The following is a 22866-nucleotide window of genomic DNA, read 5'->3' on the forward strand; positions in this document are numbered from 1 at the left end:
TCGTATCGACTCGAATCGAAAAGAATCCAATTGCATCATCGAATGGAAAATAATCGATTTGAATAGAATAGAAAAGAATCGAATCGAATCAAATCGAAAACAATCAAATTGAATTGATCGAAAAGAATCGAATTGAATCAAATCGAATCGAAATGCAAAGAATCGAATCAATACAAATAGAAAAGAATCGAAAAGAATCAAATCGACACGAAAAGAATCGAATCGAATCAAAAAGTATCGAATTGATTCGAAAACATTCGAATCGAAAAGAATCGAATTGAAATGAATCCGATCGAAATGAAAAGAATCTACTCGACTCGAATCCAAAAGAATCGAATCCAAAAGAATTGAATCGAATCCAAAAGAATCGAATTGAATTGAATCAAAAGAAATGAATTGAATTGAATCAAGAAGGAACTAATCGAATCAAATCGAAAAAAATCGAATAGAATCAAATCGAATCAAAAAGAATCGAATAGATTCGAATAAAGAAGAATCGAACTGAGGGATCCCTGGGTGGCGCAGCGGTTTAGCGCCTGCCTTTGGCCCAGGGCGCGATCCTGGAGACCCGGGATCGAATCCCACATCGGGCTCCCGCTGCATGGAGCCTGCTTCTCCCTCTGCCTGTGTCTCTGCCTCTCTCACTCTCTCTGTGACTATCATAAAAAAAAGAATCGAATTGAATCGAGTTGAAAAAATCATAAAGAATCAAATCGAAAAGAATCGAATTCCATGTAACGAAAAGATTCGAATTAAAAAGAATCGAATCGAAACAAAAGAATCGAATCGAATCGACATGAATCAAAAAGAATCGAATCAAAACGAATCGAAAAGAAACAAATCAAGTAGAATCTAAAAGAACCGAATCGAATCAAATCGAAACAATTCGAATAGAATTGAATCGAAAAGAATCAAAACGAATCGAACCGAAGAGAATCGATTCGAATCAAAATAAAAAGTATCGTATCAAATCGAATCGAAAAGAATCATATCAAATAGAATCGAAAGAATGGAATCAAATCTAAAACAATCGAATGGAATCGAAAAGAATCGAATTGAACGGAATGGAATCGAAAAGAATACAATAGAATAGAATCGAAAGACATCGAATAGAATCAAATCAAATCAAAAAGAATCGAATTGAATTGATCCTAACCAAAATAAGCGAAATGAATCGACTCGAACCGAAAAAAATCAAATCGAAAAGACTCTAATCTCAACGAAAATCATCGAAATGAATAGAATCGAAAAGAATCGAATTGAATCAAATCGAAAAGAATCGAATGGAATCCAATCGAAAAGAATCAAATTGATTCGACTCGAAACAAATTGAATCCAATCGAAAAGAATCTAATTGAATCGAATCGAAAAGAATCGAATTCAATCAAAACGAATCGATTCGAATGGAATAGAAAAGAATAGAATAGAATAGAATCGAAAAGAATCAACTCGAATCGAAAAGAATCGAATCGAAAAGAATTGAATCGAATCGAAAAGAAACGAATCGAACCGAATCAAAAAGAAAACCATCGAATCGAATCAAATACAAAAGAATCGCTTTGAATAGCATAGAATTGAAAAGAATCGAATCAATCGAATTGAAAACAATCGAATCGAAAAGAATCGAATCAAAAAAAGTCGAATCGAAACGAAAACAATCGAATCGAATCGAATCTAAAAGAATCGTATTGAATTGCATCGAGTCGAAAAGACTCGAATCAAAAAGACTCGAATCGAATTGAATCAAATCGAAAAGAATCTAATAGAAACCACTCGAACAGAATCAAATCGAAATGATTCAAAATGAATCGAATAGAATAGAATCGAAAAAACTCGAATAGAATCGAAACGAATTGAATCGAAGAGAATCGATTAGAATCGAAATGAAAAGAATCGTATTGAATCGAATCGAAAAGAATCAACTCAAATCGAATCGAAAGAATTGAATCAAATCGAAAAGAATCCAATCGAATCGAAAAGAATCGAACTGAATGGAATCAAATCGAAAAGAATCTAATCGAATTGAAAAGAATCGAATCAAATTTAATGGAATCGAAAAGAATCGAATTGATTCGAAAAGAATCGAAATGAAACAAATCAGATCAAATGGAAAAGAATCAAATCGAATTGAAAAGAATCGAATTGAATCGAAATGAATCGAATCAAAAAGAATCGAATCGAAAAGAATCGAACTATAAAAAAAATCGAATCGAATCGTAAAGATTCGAATCGAATTAAAAATATCACATCGAATCGAATCGTAAAGAATCGAATTGAAAAGACTCGAATTGAAACGAATCGATTTGAAACGAAAAGAATCGAATCGAATCGAATCGAATTGAATTGAAAGAATCGAATTGAATAGAAAAAAATCGAATAGAAAAGAATCGAACCGAAAAGAAAAGAATCAAATTGAATCAGTCGATTAAATTCTAGTCGAATCGAATCAAAAAATGAAATCGAGTCGAATCGAATCGAAAAGAATCGAATTGTATCTAATCAAAAAGAATCGAATCGTATCGACTCGAATCGAAAAGAATCCAATTGCATCATCGAATGGAAAATAATCGAATTGAATAGAATAGAAAAGAATCGAATCGAATCAAATCGAAAACAATCAAATTGAATTGATCGAAAAGAATCGAATTGAATCAAATCGAATCGAAATGCAAAGAATCGAATCAATACAAATAGAAAAGAATCGAAAAGAATCAAATCGACACGAAAAGAATCGAATCGAATCAAAAAGTATCGAATTGATTCGAAAACATTCGAATCGAAAAGAATCGAATTGAAATGAATCCGATCGAAATGAAAAGAATCTACTCGACTCGAATCCAAAAGAATCGAATCCAAAAGAATTGAATCGAATCCAAAAGAATCGAATTGAATTGAATTAAAAGAAATGAATTGAATTGAATCAAGAAGGAACTAATCGAATCAAATCGAAAAAAATCGAATAGAATCAAATCGAATCAAAAAGAATCGAATAGATTCGAATAAAGAAGAATCGAACTGAGGGATCCCTGGGTGGCGCAGCGGTTTAGCGCCTGCCTTTGGCCCAGGGCGCGATCCTGGAGACCCGGGATCGAATCCCACATCGGGCTCCCGCTGCATGGAGCCTGCTTCTCCCTCTGCCTGTGTCTCTGCCTCTCTCACTCTCTCTGTGACTATCATAAAAAAAAGAATCGAATTGAATCGAGTTGAAAAAATCATAAAGAATCAAATCGAAAAGAATCGAATTCCATGTAACGAAAAGATTCGAATTAAAAAGAATCGAATCGAAACAAAAGAATCGAATCGAATCGACATGAATCAAAAAGAATCGAATCAAAACGAATCGAAAAGAAACAAATCAAGTAGAATCTAAAAGAACCGAATCGAATCAAATCGAAACAATTCGAATAGAATTGAATCGAAAAGAATCAAAACGAATCGAACCGAAGAGAATCGATTCGAATCAAAATAAAAAGTATCGTATCAAATCGAATCGAAAAGAATCATATCAAATAGAATCGAAAGAATGGAATCAAATCTAAAACAATCGAATGGAATCGAAAAGAATCGAATTGAACGGAATGGAATCGAAAAGAATACAATAGAATAGAATCGAAAGACATCGAATAGAATCAAATCAAATCAAAAAGAATCGAATTGAATTGATCCTAACCAAAATAAGCGAAATGAATCGACTCGAACCGAAAAAAATCAAATCGAAAAGACTCTAATCTCAACGAAAATCATCGAAATGAATAGAATCGAAAAGAATCGAATTGAATCAAATCGAAAAGAATCGAATGGAATCCAATCGAAAAGAATCAAATTGATTCGACTCGAAACAAATTGAATCCAATCGAAAAGAATCTAATTGAATCGAATCGAAAAGAATCGAATTCAATCAAAACGAATCGATTCGAATGGAATAGAAAAGAATAGAATAGAATAGAATCGAAAAGAATCAACTCGAATCGAAAAGAATCGAATCGAAAAGAATTGAATCGAATCGAAAAGAAACGAATCGAACCGAATCAAAAAGAAAACCATCGAATCGAATCAAATACAAAAGAATCGCTTTGAATAGCATAGAATTGAAAAGAATCGAATCAATCGAATTGAAAACAATCGAATCGAAAAGAATCGAATCAAAAAAAGTCGAATCGAAACGAAAACAATCGAATCGAATCGAATCTAAAAGAATCGTATTGAATTGCATCGAGTCGAAAAGACTCGAATCAAAAAGACTCGAATCGAATTGAATCAAATCGAAAAGAATCTAATAGAAACCACTCGAACAGAATCAAATCGAAATGATTCAAAATGAATCGAATAGAATAGAATCGAAAAAAATCGAATAGAATCGAAACGAATTGAATCGAAGAGAATCGATTAGAATCGAAATGAAAAGAATCGTATTGAATCGAATCGAAAAGAATCAACTCAAATCGAATCGAAAGAATTGAATCAAATCGAAAAGAATCCAATCGAATCGAAAAGAATCGAACTGAATGGAATCAAATCGAAAAGAATCTAATCGAATTGAAAAGAATCGAATCAAATTTAATGGAATCGAAAAGAATCGAATTGATTCGAAAAGAATCGAAATGAAACAAATCAGATCAAATGGAAAAGAATCAAATCGAATTGAAAAGAATCGAATCGAATCGAAATGAATCGAATCAAAAAGAATCGAATCGAAAAGAATCGAATTGAAAAGAATCGAATCGAATCGTAAAGATTCGAATCGAATTAAAAATATCACATCGAATCGAATCGCAAAGAATCGAATTGAAAAGACTCGAATTGAAACGAATCGATTTGAAACGAAAAGAATCGAATCGAATCGAATCGAATTGAATTGAAAGAATCGAATTGAATAGAAAAAAATCGAATAGAAAAGAATCGAACCGAAAAGAAAAGAATCAAATTGAATCAGTCGATTAAATTCTAGTCGAATCGAATCAAAAAATGAAATCGAGTCGAATCGAATCGAAAAGAATCGAATTGTATCTAATCAAAAAGAATCGAATCGTATCGACTCAAATCGAAAAGAATCCAACTGCATCATCGAATGGAAAATAATCGAATTGAATAGAATAGAAAAGAATCGAATCGAATCAAATCGAAAACAATCAAATTGAATTGATCGAAAAGAATCGAATTGAATCAAATCGAATCGAAATGCAAAGAATCGAATCAATACAAATAGAAAAGAATCGAAAAGAATCAAATCGACACGAAAAGAATCGAATCGAATCAAAAAGTATCGAATTGATTCGAAAACATTCGAATCGAAAAGAATCGAATTGAAATGAATCCGATCGAAATGAAAAGAATCTACTCGACTCGAATCCAAAAGAATCGAATCCAAAAGAATTGAATCGAATCCAAAAGAATCGAATTGAATTGAATCAAAAGAAATGAATTGAATTGAATCAAGAAGGAACTAATCGAATCAAATCGAAAAAAATCGAATAGAATCAAATCGAATCAAAAAGAATCGAATAGATTCGAATAAAGAAGAATCGAACTGAGGGATCCCTGGGTGGCGCAGCGGTTTAGCGCCTGCCTTTGGCCCAGGGCGCGATCCTGGAGACCCGGGATCGAATCCCACATCGGGCTCCCGCTGCATGGAGCCTGCTTCTCCCTCTGCCTGTGTCTCTGCCTCTCTCACTCTCTCTGTGACTATCATAAAAATAAGAATCGAATTGAATCGAGTTGAAAAAATCATAAAGAATCAAATCGAAAAGAATCGAATTCCATGTAACGAAAAGATTCGAATTGAAAAGAATCGAATCGAAACAAAAGAATCAAATCGAATCGACATGAATCAAAAAGAATCGAATCAAAACGAATCGAAAAGAAACAAATCAAGTAGAATCTAAAAGAACCGAATCGAATCAAATCGAAACAATTCGAATAGAATTGAATCGAAAAGAATCAAAACGAATCGAACCGAAGAGAATCGATTCGAATCAAAATAAAAAGTATCGTATCAAATCGAATCGAAAAGAATCATATCAAATAGAATCGAAAGAATGGAATCAAATCTAAAACAATCGAATGGAATCGAAAAGAATCGAATTGAACGGAATGGAATCGAAAAGAATACAATAGAATAGAATCGAAAGACATCGAATAGAATCAAATCAAATCAAAAAGAATCGAATTGAATTGATCCTAACCAAAATAAGCGAAATGAATCGACTCGAACCGAAAAAAATCAAATCGAAAAGACTCTAATCTCAACGAAAATCATCGAAATGAATAGAATCGAAAAGAATCGAATTGAATCAAATCGAAAAGAATCGAATGGAATCCAATCGAAAAGAATCAAATTGATTCGACTCGAAACAAATTGAATCCAATCGAAAAGAATCTAATTGAATCGAATCGAAAAGAATCGAATTCAATCAAAACGAATCGATTCGAATGGAATAGAAAAGAATAGAATAGAATAGAATCGAAAAGAATCAACTCGAATCGAAAAGAATCGAATCGAAAAGAATTGAATCGAATCGAAAAGAAACGAATCGAACCGAATCAAAAAGAAAACCATCGAATCGAATCAAATACAAAAGAATCGCTTTGAATAGCATAGAATTGAAAAGAATCGAATCAATCGAATTGAAAACAATCGAATCGAAAAGAATCGAATCAAAAAAAGTCGAATCGAAACGAAAACAATCGAATCGAATCGAATCTAAAAGAATCGTATTGAATTGCATCGAGTCGAAAAGACTCGAATCAAAAAGACTCGAATCGAATTGAATCAAATCGAAAAGAATCTAATAGAAACCACTCGAACAGAATCAAATCGAAATGATTCAAAATGAATCGAATAGAATAGAATCGAAAAAAATCGAATAGAATCGAAACGAATTGAATCGAAGAGAATCGATTAGAATCGAAATGAAAAGAATCGTATTGAATCGAATCGAAAAGAATCAACTCAAATCGAATCGAAAGAATTGAATCAAATCGAAAAGAATCCAATCGAATCGAAAAGAATCGAACTGAATGGAATCAAATCGAAAAGAATCTAATCGAATTGAAAAGAATCGAATCAAATTTAATGGAATCGAAAAGAATCGAATTGATTCGAAAAGAATCGAAATGAAACAAATCAGATCAAATGGAAAAGAATCAAATCGAATTGAAAAGAATCGAATCGAATCGAAATGAATCGAATCAAAAAGAATCGAATCGAAAAGAATCGAATTGAAAAGAATCGAATCGAATCGTAAAGATTCGAATCGAATTAAAAATATCACATCGAATCGAATCGCAAAGAATCGAATTGAAAAGACTCGAATTGAAACGAATCGATTTGAAACGAAAAGAATCGAATCGAATCGAATCGAATTGAATTGAAAGAATCGAATTGAATAGAAAAAAATCGAATAGAAAAGAATCGAACCGAAAAGAAAAGAATCAAATTGAATCAGTCGATTAAATTCTAGTCGAATCGAATCAAAAAATGAAATCGAGTCGAATCGAATCGAAAAGAATCGAATTGTATCTAATCAAAAAGAATCGAATCGTATCGACTCGAATCGAAAAGAATCCAATTGCATCATCGAATGGAAAATAATCGAATTGAATAGAATAGAAAAGAATCGAATCGAATCAAATCGAAAACAATCAAATTGAATTGATCGAAAAGAATCGAATTGAATCAAATCGAATCGAAATGCAAAGAATCGAATCAATACAAATAGAAAAGAATCGAAAAGAATCAAATCGACACGAAAAGAATCGAATCGAATCAAAAAGTATCGAATTGATTCGAAAACATTCGAATCGAAAAGAATCGAATTGAAATGAATCCGATCGAAATGAAAAGAATCTACTCGACTCGAATCCAAAAGAATCGAATCCAAAAGAATTGAATCGAATCCAAAAGAATCGAATTGAATTGAATCAAAAGAAATGAATTGAATTGAATCAAGAAGGAACTAATCGAATCAAATCGAAAAAAATCGAATAGAATCAAATCGAATCAAAAAGAATCGAATAGATTCGAATAAAGAAGAATCGAACTGAGGGATCCCTGGGTGGCGCAGCGGTTTAGCGCCTGCCTTTGGCCCAGGGCGCGATCCTGGAGACCCGGGATCGAATCCCACATCGGGCTCCCGCTGCATGGAGCCTGCTTCTCCCTCTGCCTGTGTCTCTGCCTCTCTCACTCTCTCTGTGACTATCATAAAAAAAAGAATCGAATTGAATCGAGTTGAAAAAATCATAAAGAATCAAATCGAAAAGAATCGAATTCCATGTAACGAAAAGATTCGAATTAAAAAGAATCGAATCGAAACAAAAGAATCGAATCGAATCGACATGAATCAAAAAGAATCGAATCAAAACGAATCGAAAAGAAACAAATCAAGTAGAATCTAAAAGAACCGAATCGAATCAAATCGAAACAATTCGAATAGAATTGAATCGAAAAGAATCAAAACGAATCGAACCGAAGAGAATCGATTCGAATCAAAATAAAAAGTATCGTATCAAATCGAATCGAAAAGAATCATATCAAATAGAATCGAAAGAATGGAATCAAATCTAAAACAATCGAATGGAATCGAAAAGAATCGAATTGAACGGAATGGAATCGAAAAGAATACAATAGAATAGAATCGAAAGACATCGAATAGAATCAAATCAAATCAAAAAGAATCGAATTGAATTGATCCTAACCAAAATAAGCGAAATGAATCGACTCGAACCGAAAAAAATCAAATCGAAAAGACTCTAATCTCAACGAAAATCATCGAAATGAATAGAATCGAAAAGAATCGAATTGAATCAAATCGAAAAGAATCGAATGGAATCCAATCGAAAAGAATCAAATTGATTCGACTCGAAACAAATTGAATCCAATCGAAAAGAATCTAATTGAATCGAATCGAAAAGAATCGAATTCAATCAAAACGAATCGATTCGAATGGAATAGAAAAGAATAGAATAGAATAGAATCGAAAAGAATCAACTCGAATCGAAAAGAATCGAATCGAAAAGAATTGAATCGAATCGAAAAGAAACGAATCGAACCGAATCAAAAAGAAAACCATCGAATCGAATCAAATACAAAAGAATCGCTTTGAATAGCATAGAATTGAAAAGAATCGAATCAATCGAATTGAAAACAATCGAATCGAAAAGAATCGAATCAAAAAAAAGTCGAATCGAAACGAAAACAATCGAATCGAATCGAATCTAAAAGAATCGTATTGAATTGCATCGAGTCGAAAAGACTCGAATCAAAAAGACTCGAATCGAATTGAATCAAATCGAAAAGAATCTAATAGAAACCACTCGAACAGAATCAAATCGAAATGATTCAAAATGAATCGAATAGAATAGAATCGAAAAAAATCGAATAGAATGGAAACGAATTGAATCGAAGAGAATCGATTAGAATCGAAATGAAAAGAATCGTATTGAATCGAATCGAAAAGAATCAACTCAAATCGAATCGAAAGAATTGAATCAAATCGAAAAGAATCCAATCGAATCGAAAAGAATCGAACTGAATGGAATCAAATCGAAAAGAATCTAATCGAATTGAAAAGAATCGAATCAAATTTAATGGAATCGAAAAGAATCGAATTGATTCGAAAAGAATCGAAATGAAACAAATCAGATCAAATGGAAAAGAATCAAATCGAATTGAAAAGAATCGAATCGAATCGAAATGAATCGAATCAAAAAGAATCGAATCGAAAAGAATCGAATTGAAAAGAATCGAATCGAATCGTAAAGATTCGAATCGAATTAAAAATATCACATCGAATCGAATCGCAAAGAATCGAATTGAAAAGACTCGAATTGAAACGAATCGATTTGAAACGAAAAGAATCGAATCGAATCGAATCGAATTGAATTGAAAGAATCGAATTGAATAGAAAAAAATCGAATAGAAAAGAATCGAACCGAAAAGAAAAGAATCAAATTGAATCAGTCGATTAAATTCTAGTCGAATCGAATCAAAAAATGAAATCGAGTCGAATCGAATCGAAAAGAATCGAATTGTATCTAATCAAAAAGAATCGAATCGTATCGACTCGAATCGAAAAGAATCCAACTGCATCATCGAATGGAAAATAATCGAATTGAATAGAATAGAAAAGAATCGAATCGAATCAAATCGAAAACAATCAAATTGAATTGATCGAAAAGAATCGAATTGAATCAAATCGAATCGAAATGCAAAGAATCGAATCAATACAAATAGAAAAGAATCGAAAAGAATCAAATCGACACGAAAAGAATCGAATCGAATCAAAAAGTATCGAATTGATTCGAAAACATTCGAATCGAAAAGAATCGAATTGAAATGAATCCGATCGAAATGAAAAGAATCTACTCGACTCGAATCCAAAAGAATCGAATCCAAAAGAATTGAATCGAATCCAAAAGAATCGAATTGAATTGAATCAAAAGAAATGAATTGAATTGAATCAAGAAGGAACTAATCGAATCAAATCGAAAAAAATCGAATAGAATCAAATCGAATCAAAAAGAATCGAATAGATTCGAATAAAGAAGAATCGAACTGAGGGATCCCTGGGTGGCGCAGCGGTTTAGCGCCTGCCTTTGGCCCAGGGCGCGATCCTGGAGACCCGGGATCGAATCCCACATCGGGCTCCCGCTGCATGGAGCCTGCTTCTCCCTCTGCCTGTGTCTCTGCCTCTCTCACTCTCTCTGTGACTATCATAAAAATAAGAATCGAATTGAATCGAGTTGAAAAAATCATAAAGAATCAAATCGAAAAGAATCGAATTCCATGTAACGAAAAGATTCGAATTGAAAAGAATCGAATCGAAACAAAAGAATCGAATCGAATCGACATGAATCAAAAAGAATCGAATCAAAACGAATCGAAAAGAAACAAATCAAGTAGAATCTAAAAGAACCGAATCGAATCAAATCGAAACAATTCGAATAGAATTGAATCGAAAAGAATCAAAACGAATCGAACCGAAGAGAATCGATTCGAATCAAAATAAAAAGTATCGTATCAAATCGAATCGAAAAGAATCATATCAAATAGAATCGAAAGAATGGAATCAAATCTAAAACAATCGAATGGAATCGAAAAGAATCGAATTGAACGGAATGGAATCGAAAAGAATACAATAGAATAGAATCGAAAGACATCGAATAGAATCAAATCAAATCAAAAAGAATCGAATTGAATTGATCCTAACCAAAATAAGCGAAATGAATCGACTCGAACCGAAAAAAATCAAATCGAAAAGACTCTAATCTCAACGAAAATCATCGAAATGAATAGAATCGAAAAGAATCGAATTGAATCAAATCGAAAAGAATCGAATGGAATCCAATCGAAAAGAATCAAATTGATTCGACTCGAAACAAATTGAATCCAATCGAAAAGAATCTAATTGAATCGAATCGAAAAGAATCGAATTCAATCAAAACGAATCGATTCGAATGGAATAGAAAAGAATAGAATAGAATAGAATCGAAAAGAATCAACTCGAATCGAAAAGAATCGAATCGAAAAGAATTGAATCGAATCGAAAAGAAACGAATCGAACCGAATCAAAAAGAAAACCATCGAATCGAATCAAATACAAAAGAATCGCTTTGAATAGCATAGAATTGAAAAGAATCGAATCAATCGAATTGAAAACAATCGAATCGAAAAGAATCGAATCAAAAAAAGTCGAATCGAAACGAAAACAATCGAATCGAATCGAATCTAAAAGAATCGTATTGAATTGCATCGAGTCGAAAAGACTCGAATCAAAAAGACTCGAATCGAATTGAATCAAATCGAAAAGAATCTAATAGAAACCACTCGAACAGAATCAAATCGAAATGATTCAAAATGAATCGAATAGAATAGAATCGAAAAAAATCGAATAGAATCGAAACGAATTGAATCGAAGAGAATCGATTAGAATCGAAATGAAAAGAATCGTATTGAATCGAATCGAAAAGAATCAACTCAAATCGAATCGAAAGAATTGAATCAAATCGAAAAGAATCCAATCGAATCGAAAAGAATCGAACTGAATGGAATCAAATCGAAAAGAATCTAATCGAATTGAAAAGAATCGAATCAAATTTAATGGAATCGAAAAGAATCGAATTGATTCGAAAAGAATCGAAATGAAACAAATCAGATCAAATGGAAAAGAATCAAATCGAATTGAAAAGAATCGAATTGAATCGAAATGAATCGAATCAAAAAGAATCGAATCGAAAAGAATCGAACTATAAAAAAAATCGAATCGAATCGTAAAGATTCGAATCGAATTAAAAATATCACATCGAATCGAATCGTAAAGAATCGAATTGAAAAGACTCGAATTGAAACGAATCGATTTGAAACGAAAAGAATCGAATCGAATCGAATCGAATTGAATTGAAAGAATCGAATTGAATAGAAAAAAATCGAATAGAAAAGAATCGAACCGAAAAGAAAAGAATCAAATTGAATCAGTCGATTAAATTCTAGTCGAATCGAATCAAAAAATGAAATCGAGTCGAATCGAATCGAAAAGAATCGAATTGTATCTAATCAAAAAGAATCGAATCGTATCGACTCGAATCGAAAAGAATCCAATTGCATCATCGAATGGAAAATAATCGAATTGAATAGAATAGAAAAGAATCGAATCGAATCAAATCGAAAACAATCAAATTGAATTGATCGAAAAGAATCGAATTGAATCAAATCGAATCGAAATGCAAAGAATCGAATCAATACAAATAGAAAAGAATCGAAAAGAATCAAATCGACACGAAAAGAATCGAATCGAATCAAAAAGTATCGAATTGATTCGAAAACATTCGAATCGAAAAGAATCGAATTGAAATGAATCCGATCGAAATGAAAAGAATCTACTCGACTCGAATCCAAAAGAATCGAATCCAAAAGAATTGAATCGAATCCAAAAGAATCGAATTGAATTGAATCAAAAGAAATGAATTGAATTGAATCAAGAAGGAACTAATCGAATCAAATCGAAAAAAATCGAATAGAATCAAATCGAATCAAAAAGAATCGAATAGATTCGAATAAAGAAGAATCGAACTGAGGGATCCCTGGGTGGCGCAGCGGTTTAGCGCCTGCCTTTGGCCCAGGGCGCGATCCTGGAGACCCGGGATCGAATCCCACATCGGGCTCCCGCTGCATGGAGCCTGCTTCTCCCTCTGCCTGTGTCTCTGCCTCTCTCACTCTCTCTGTGACTATCATAAAAAAAAGAATCGAATTGAATCGAGTTGAAAAAATCATAAAGAATCAAATCGAAAAGAATCGAATTCCATGTAACGAAAAGATTCGAATTAAAAAGAATCGAATCGAAACAAAAGAATCGAATCGAATCGACATGAATCAAAAAGAATCGAATCAAAACGAATCGAAAAGAAACAAATCAAGTAGAATCTAAAAGAACCGAATCGAATCAAATCGAAACAATTCGAATAGAATTGAATCGAAAAGAATCAAAACGAATCGAACCGAAGAGAATCGATTCGAATCAAAATAAAAAGTATCGTATCAAATCGAATCGAAAAGAATCATATCAAATAGAATCGAAAGAATGGAATCAAATCTAAAACAATCGAATGGAATCGAAAAGAATCGAATTGAACGGAATGGAATCGAAAAGAATACAATAGAATAGAATCGAAAGACATCGAATAGAATCAAATCAAATCAAAAAGAATCGAATTGAATTGATCCTAACCAAAATAAGCGAAATGAATCGACTCGAACCGAAAAAAATCAAATCGAAAAGACTCTAATCTCAACGAAAATCATCGAAATGAATAGAATCGAAAAGAATCGAATTGAATCAAATCGAAAAGAATCGAATGGAATCCAATCGAAAAGAATCAAATTGATTCGACTCGAAACAAATTGAATCCAATCGAAAAGAATCTAATTGAATCGAATCGAAAAGAATCGAATTCAATCAAAACGAATCGATTCGAATGGAATAGAAAAGAATAGAATAGAATAGAATCGAAAAGAATCAACTCGAATCGAAAAGAATCGAATCGAAAAGAATTGAATCGAATCGAAAAGAAACGAATCGAACCGAATCAAAAAGAAAACCATCGAATCGAATCAAATACAAAAGAATCGCTTTGAATAGCATAGAATTGAAAAGAATCGAATCAATCGAATTGAAAACAATCGAATCGAAAAGAATCGAATCAAAAAAAGTCGAATCGAAACGAAAACAATCGAATCGAATCGAATCTAAAAGAATCGTATTGAATTGCATCGAGTCGAAAAGACTCGAATCAAAAAGACTCGAATCGAATTGAATCAAATCGAAAAGAATCTAATAGAAACCACTCGAACAGAATCAAATCGAAATGATTCAAAATGAATCGAATAGAATAGAATCGAAAAAAATCGAATAGAATCGAAACGAATTGAATCGAAGAGAATCGATTAGAATCGAAATGAAAAGAATCGTATTGAATCGAATCGAAAAGAATCAACTCAAATCGAATCGAAAGAATTGAATCAAATCGAAAAGAATCCAATCGAATCGAAAAGAATCGAACTGAATGGAATCAAATCGAAAAGAATCTAATCGAATTGAAAAGAATCGAATCAAATTTAATGGAATCGAAAAGAATCGAATTGATTCGAAAAGAATCGAAATGAAACAAATCAGATCAAATGGAAAAGAATCAAATCGAATTGAAAAGAATCGAATTGAATCGAAATGAATCGAATCAAAAAGAATCGAATCGAAAAGAATCGAACTATAAAAAAAATCGAATCGAATCGTAAAGATTCGAATCGAATTAAAAATATCACATCGAATCGAATCGTAAAGAATCGAATTGAAAAGACTCGAATTGAAACGAATCGATTTGAAACGAAAAGAATCGAATCGAATCGAATCGAATTGAATTGAAAGAATCGAATTGAATAGAAAAAAATCGAATAGAAAAGAATCGAACCGAAAAGAAAAGAATCAAATTGAATCAGTCGATTAAATTCTAGTCGAATCGAATCAAAAAATGAAATCGAGTCGAATCGAATCGAAAAGAATCGAATTGTATCTAATCAAAAAGAATCGAATCGTATCGACTCGAATCGAAAAGAATCCAATTGCATCATCGAATGGAAAATAATCGAATTGAATAGAATAGAAAAGAATCGAATCGAATCAAATCGAAAACAATCAAATTGAATTGATCGAAAAGAATCGAATTGAATCAAATCGAATCGAAATGCAAAGAATCGAATCAATACAAATAGAAAAGAATCGAAAAGAATCAAATCGACACGAAAAGAATCGAATCGAATCAAAAAGTATCGAATTGATTCGAAAACATTCGAATCGAAAAGAATCGAATTGAAATGAATCCGATCGAAATGAAAAGAATCTACTCGACTCGAATCCAAAAGAATCGAATCCAAAAGAATTGAATCGAATCCAAAAGAATCGAATTGAATTGAATCAAAAGAAATGAATTGAATTGAATCAAGAAGGAACTAATCGAATCAAATCGAAAAAAATCGAATAGAATCAAATCGAATCAAAAAGAATCGAATAGATTCGAATAAAGAAGAATCGAACTGAGGGATCCCTGGGTGGCGCAGCGGTTTAGCGCCTGCCTTTGGCCCAGGGCGCGATCCTGGAGACCCGGGATCGAATCCCACATCGGGCTCCCGCGGCATGGAGCCTGCTTCTCCCTCTGCCTGTGTCTCTGCCTCTCTCACTCTCTCTGTGACTATCATAAAAAAAAGAATCGAATTGAATCGAGTTGAAAAAATCATAAAGAATCAAATCGAAAAGAATCGAATTCCATGTAACGAAAAGATTCGAATTAAAAAGAATCGAATCGAAACAAAAGAATCGAATCGAATCGACATGAATCAAAAAGAATCGAATCAAAACGAATCGAAAAGAAACAAATCAAGTAGAATCTAAAAGAACCGAATCGAATCAAATCGAAACAATTCGAATAGAATTGAATCGAAAAGAATCAAAACGAATCGAACCGAAGAGAATCGATTCGAATCAAAATAAAAAGTATCGTATCAAATCGAATCGAAAAGAATCATATCAAATAGAATCGAAAGAATGGAATCAAATCTAAAACAATCGAATGGAATCGAAAAGAATCGAATTGAACGGAATGGAATCGAAAAGAATACAATAGAATAGAATCGAAAGACATCGAATAGAATCAAATCAAATCAAAAAGAATCGAATTGAATTGATCCTAACCAAAATAAGCGAAATGAATCGACTCGAACCGAAAAAAATCAAATCGAAAAGACTCTAATCTCAACGAAAATCATCGAAATGAATAGAATCGAAAAGAATCGAATTGAATCAAATCGAAAAGAATCGAATGGAATCCAATCGAAAAGAATCAAATTGATTCGACTCGAAACAAATTGAATCCAATCGAAAAGAATCTAATTGAATCGAATCGAAAAGAATCGAATTCAATCAAAACGAATCGATTCGAATGGAATAGAAAAGAATAGAATAGAATAGAATCGAAAAGAATCAACTCGAATCGAAAAGAATCGAATCGAAAAGAATTGAATCGAATCGAAAAGAAACGAATCGAACCGAATCAAAAAGAAAACCATCGAATCGAATCAAATACAAAAGAATCGCTTTGAATAGCATAGAATTGAAAAGAATCGAATCAATCGAATTGAAAACAATCGAATCGAAAAGAATCGAATCAAAAAAAGTCGAATCGAAACGAAAACAATCGAATCGAATCGAATCTAAAAGAATCGTATTGAATTGCATCGAGTCGAAAAGACTCGAATCAAAAAGACTCGAATCGAATTGAATCAAATCGAAAAGAATCTAATAGAAACCACTCGAACAGAATCAAATCGAAATGATTCAAAATGAATCGAATAGAATAGAATCGAAAAAAATCGAATAGAATCGAAACGAATTGAATCGAAGAGAATCGATTAGAATCGAAATGAAAAGAATCGTATTGAATCGAATCGAAAAGAATCAACTCAAATCGAATCGAAAGAATTGAATCAAATCGAAAAGAATCCAATCGAATCGAAAAGAATCGAACTGAATGGAATCAAATCGAAAAGAATCTAATCGAATTGAAAAGAATCGAATCAAATTTAATGGAATCGAAAAGAATCGAATTGATTCGAAAAGAATCGAAATGAAACAAATCAGATCAAATGGAAAAGAATCAAATCGAATTGAAAAGAATCGAATTGAATCGAAATGAATCGAATCAAAAAGAATCGAATCGAAAAGAATCGAACTATAAAAAAAATCGAATCGAATCGTAAAGATTCGAATCGAATTAAAAATATCACATCGAATCGAATCGTAAAGAATCGAATTGAAAAGACTCGAATTGAAACGAATCGATTTGAAACGAAAAGAATCGAATCGAATCGAATCGAATTGAATTGAAAGAATCGAATTGAATAGAAAAAAATCGAATAGAAAAGAATCGAACCGAAAAGAAAAGAATCAAATTGAATCAGTCGATTAAATTCTAGTCGAATCGAATCAAAAAATGAAATCGAGTCGAATCGAATCGAAAAGAATCGAATTGTATCTAATCAAAAAGAATCGAATCGTATCGACTCGAATCGAAAAGAATCCAATTGCATCATCGAATGGAAAATAATCGAATTGAATAGAATAGAAAAGAATCGAATCGAATCAAATCGAAAACAATCAAATTGAATTGATCGAAAAGAATCGAATTGAATCAAATCGAATCGAAATGCAAAGAATCGAATCAATACAAATAGAAAAGAATCGAAAAGAATCAAATCGACACGAAAAGAATCGAATCGAATCAAAAAGTATCGAATTGATTCGAAAACATTCGAATCGAAAAGAATCGAATTGAAATGAATCCGATCGAAATGAAAAGAATCTACTCGACTCGAATCCAAAAGAATCGAATCCAAAAGAATTGAATCGAATCCAAAAGAATCGAATTGAATTGAATCAAAAGAAATGAATTGAATTGAATCAAGAAGGAACTAATCGAATCAAATCGAAAAAAATCGAATAGAATCAAATCGAATCAAAAAGAATCGAATAGATTCGAATAAAGAAGAATCGAACTGAGGGATCCCTGGGTGGCGCAGCGGTTTAGCGCCTGCCTTTGGCCCAGGGCGCGATCCTGGAGACCCGGGATCGAATCCCACATCGGGCTCCCGCGGCATGGAGCCTGCTTCTCCCTCTGCCTGTGTCTCTGCCTCTCTCACTCTCTCTGTGACTATCATAAAAAAAAGAATCGAATTGAATCGAGTTGAAAAAATCATAAAGAATCAAATCGAAAAGAATCGAATTCCATGTAACGAAAAGATTCGAATTAAAAAGAATCGAATCGAAACAAAAGAATCGAATCGAATCGACATGAATCAAAAAGAATCGAATCAAAACGAATCGAAAAGAAACAAATCAAGTAGAATCTAAAAGAACCGAATCGAATCAAATCGAAACAATTCGAATAGAATTGAATCGAAAAGAATCAAAACGAATCGAACCGAAGAGAATCGATTCGAATCAAAATAAAAAGTATCGTATCAAATCGAATCGAAAAGAATCATATCAAATAGAATCGAAAGAATGGAATCAAATCTAAAACAATCGAATGGAATCGAAAAGAATCGAATTGAACGGAATGGAATCGAAAAGAATACAATAGAATAGAATCGAAAGACATCGAATAGAATCAAATCAAATCAAAAAGAATCGAATTGAATTGATCCTAACCAAAATAAGCGAAATGAATCGACTCGAACCGAAAAAAATCAAATCGAAAAGACTCTAATCTCAACGAAAATCATCGAAATGAATAGAATCGAAAAGAATCGAATTGAATCAAATCGAAAAGAATCGAATGGAATCCAATCGAAAAGAATCAAATTGATTAGACTCGAAACAAATTGAATCCAATCGAAAAGAATCTAATTGAATCGAATCGAAAAGAATCGAATTCAATCAAAACGAATCGATTCGAATGGAATAGAAAAGAATAGAATAGAATAGAATCGAAAAGAATCAACTCGAATCGAAAAGAATCGAATCGAAAAGAATTGAATCGAATCGAAAAGAAACGAATCGAACCGAATCAAAAAGAAAACCATCGAATCGAATCAAATACAAAAGAATCGCTTTGAATAGCATAGAATTGAAAAGAATCGAATCAATCGAATTGAAAACAATCGAATCGAAAAGAATCGAATCAAAAAAAGTCGAATCGAAACGAAAACAATCGAATCGAATCGAATCTAAAAGAATCGTATTGAATTGCATCGAGTCGAAAAGACTCGAATCAAAAAGACTCGAATCGAATTGAATCAAATCGAAAAGAATCTAATAGAAACCACTCGAACAGAATCAAATCGAAATGATTCAAAATGAATCGAATAGAATAGAATCGAAAAAAATCGAATAGAATCGAAACGAATTGAATCGAAGAGAATCGATTAGAATCGAAATGAAAAGAATCGTATTGAATCGAATCGAAAAGAATCAACTCAAATCGAATCGAAAGAATTGAATCAAATCGAAAAGAATCCAATCGAATCGAAAAGAATCGAACTGAATGGAATCAAATCGAAAAGAATCTAATCGAATTGAAAAGAATCGAATCAAATTTAATGGAATCGAAAAGAATCGAATTGATTCGAAAAGAATCGAAATGAAACAAATCAGATCAAATGGAAAAGAATCAAATCGAATTGAAAAGAATCGAATCGAATCGAAATGAATCGAATCAAAAAGAATCGAATCGAAAAGAATCGAATTGAAAAGAATCGAATCGAATCGTAAAGATTCGAATCGAATTAAAAATATCACATCGAATCGAATCGCAAAGAATCGAATTGAAAAGACTCGAATTGAAACGAATCGATTTGAAACGAAAAGAATCGAATCGAATCGAATCGAATTGAATTGAAAGAATCGAATTGAATAGAAAAAAATCGAATAGAAAAGAATCGAACCGAAAAGAAAAGAATCAAATTGAATCAGTCGATTAAATTCTAGTCGAATCGAATCAAAAAATGAAATCGAGTCGAATCGAATCGAAAAGAATCGAATTGTATCTAATCAAAAAGAATCGAATCGTATCGACTCAAATCGAAAAGAATCCAACTGCATCATCGAATGGAAAATAATCGAATTGAATAGAATAGAAAAGAATCGAATCGAATCAAATCGAAAACAATCAAATTGAATTGATCGAAAAGAATCGAATTGAATCAAATCGAATCGAAATGCAAAGAATCGAATCAATACAAATAGAAAAGAATCGAAAAGAATCAAATCGACACGAAAAGAATCGAATCGAATCAAAAAGTATCGAATTGATTCGAAAACATTCGAATCGAAAAGAATCGAATTGAAATGAATCCGATCGAAATGAAAAGAATCTACTCGACTCGAATCCAAAAGAATCGAATCCAAAAGAATTGAATCGAATCCAAAAGAATCGAATTGAATTGAATCAAAAGAAATGAATTGAATTGAATCAAGAAGGAACTAATCGAATCAAATCGAAAAAAATCGAATAGAATCAAATCGAATCAAAAAGAATCGAATAGATTCGAATAAAGAAGAATCGAACTGAGGGATCCCTGGGTGGCGCAGCGGTTTAGCGCCTGCCTTTGGCCCAGGGCGCGATCCTGGAGACCCGGGATCGAATCCCACATCGGGCTCCCGCTGCATGGAGCCTGCTTCTCCCTCTGCCTGTGTCTCTGCCTCTCTCACTCTCTCTGTGACTATCATAAAAATAAGAATCGAATTGAATCGAGTTGAAAAAATCATAAAGAATCAAATCGAAAAGAATCGAATTCCATGTAACGAAAAGATTCGAATTGAAAAGAATCGAATCGAAACAAAAGAATCAAATCGAATCGACATGAATCAAAAAGAATCGAATCAAAACGAATCGAAAAGAAACAAATCAAGTAGAATCTAAAAGAACCGAATCGAATCAAATCGAAACAATTCGAATAGAATTGAATCGAAAAGAATCAAAACGAATCGAACCGAAGAGAATCGATTCGAATCAAAATAAAAAGTATCGTATCAAATCGAATCGAAAAGAATCATATCAAATAGAATCGAAAGAATGGAATCAAATCTAAAACAATCGAATGGAATCGAAAAGAATCGAATTGAACGGAATGGAATCGAAAAGAATACAATAGAATAGAATCGAAAGACATCGAATAGAATCAAATCAAATCAAAAAGAATCGAATTGAATTGATCCTAACCAAAATAAGCGAAATGAATCGACTCGAACCGAAAAAAATCAAATCGAAAAGACTCTAATCTCAACGAAAATCATCGAAATGAATAGAATCGAAAAGAATCGAATTGAATCAAATCGAAAAGAATCGAATGGAATCCAATCGAAAAGAATCAAATTGATTCGACTCGAAACAAATTGAATCCAATCGAAAAGAATCTAATTGAATCGAATCGAAAAGAATCGAATTCAATCAAAACGAATCGATTCGAATGGAATAGAAAAGAATAGAATAGAATAGAATCGAAAAGAATCAACTCGAATCGAAAAGAATCGAATCGAAAAGAATTGAATCGAATCGAAAAGAAACGAATCGAACCGAATCAAAAAGAAAACCATCGAATCGAATCAAATACAAAAGAATCGCTTTGAATAGCATAGAATTGAAAAGAATCGAATCAATCGAATTGAAAACAATCGAATCGAAAAGAATCGAATCAAAAAAAGTCGAATCGAAACGAAAACAATCGAATCGAATCGAATCTAAAAGAATCGTATTGAATTGCATCGAGTCGAAAAGACTCGAATCAAAAAGACTCGAATCGAATTGAATCAAATCGAAAAGAATCTAATAGAAACCACTCGAACAGAATCAAATCGAAATGATTCAAAATGAATCGAATAGAATAGAATCGAAAAAAATCGAATAGAATCGAAACGAATTGAATCGAAGAGAATCGATTAGAATCGAAATGAAAAGAATCGTATTGAATCGAATCGAAAAGAATCAACTCAAATCGAATCGAAAGAATTGAATCAAATCGAAAAGAATCCAATCGAATCGAAAAGAATCGAACTGAATGGAATCAAATCGAAAAGAATCTAATCGAATTGAAAAGAATCGAATCAAATTTAATGGAATCGAAAAGAATCGAATTGATTCGAAAAGAATCGAAATGAAACAAATCAGATCAAATGGAAAAGAATCAAATCGAATTGAAAAGAATCGAATCGAATCGAAATGAATCGAATCAAAAAGAATCGAATCGAAAAGAATCGAATTGAAAAGAATCGAATCGAATCGTAAAGATTCGAATCGAATTAAAAATATCACATCGAATCGAATCGCAAAGAATCGAATTGAAAAGACTCGAATTGAAACGAATCGATTTGAAACGAAAAGAATCGAATCGAATCGAATCGAATTGAATTGAAAGAATCGAATTGAATAGAAAAAAATCGAATAGAAAAGAATCGAACCGAAAAGAAAAGAATCAAATTGAATCAGTCGATTAAATTCTAGTCGAATCGAATCAAAAAATGAAATCGAGTCGAATCGAATCGAAAAGAATCGAATTGTATCTAATCAAAAAGAATCGAATCGTATCGACTCAAATCGAAAAGAATCCAACTGCATCATCGAATGGAAAATAATCGAATTGAATAGAATAGAAAAGAATCGAATCGAATCAAATCGAAAACAATCAAATTGAATTGATCGAAAAGAATCGAATTGAATCAAATCGAATCGAAATGCAAAGAATCGAATCAATACAAATAGAAAAGAATCGAAAAGAATCAAATCGACACGAAAAGAATCGAATCGAATCAAAAAGTATCGAATTGATTC

The sequence above is a fragment of the Canis aureus genome, chromosome 38 (genome assembly GCF_053574225.1).
Source record: "Canis aureus isolate CA01 chromosome 38, VMU_Caureus_v.1.0, whole genome shotgun sequence".
NCBI lineage: Eukaryota > Metazoa > Chordata > Mammalia > Carnivora > Canidae > Canis > Canis aureus.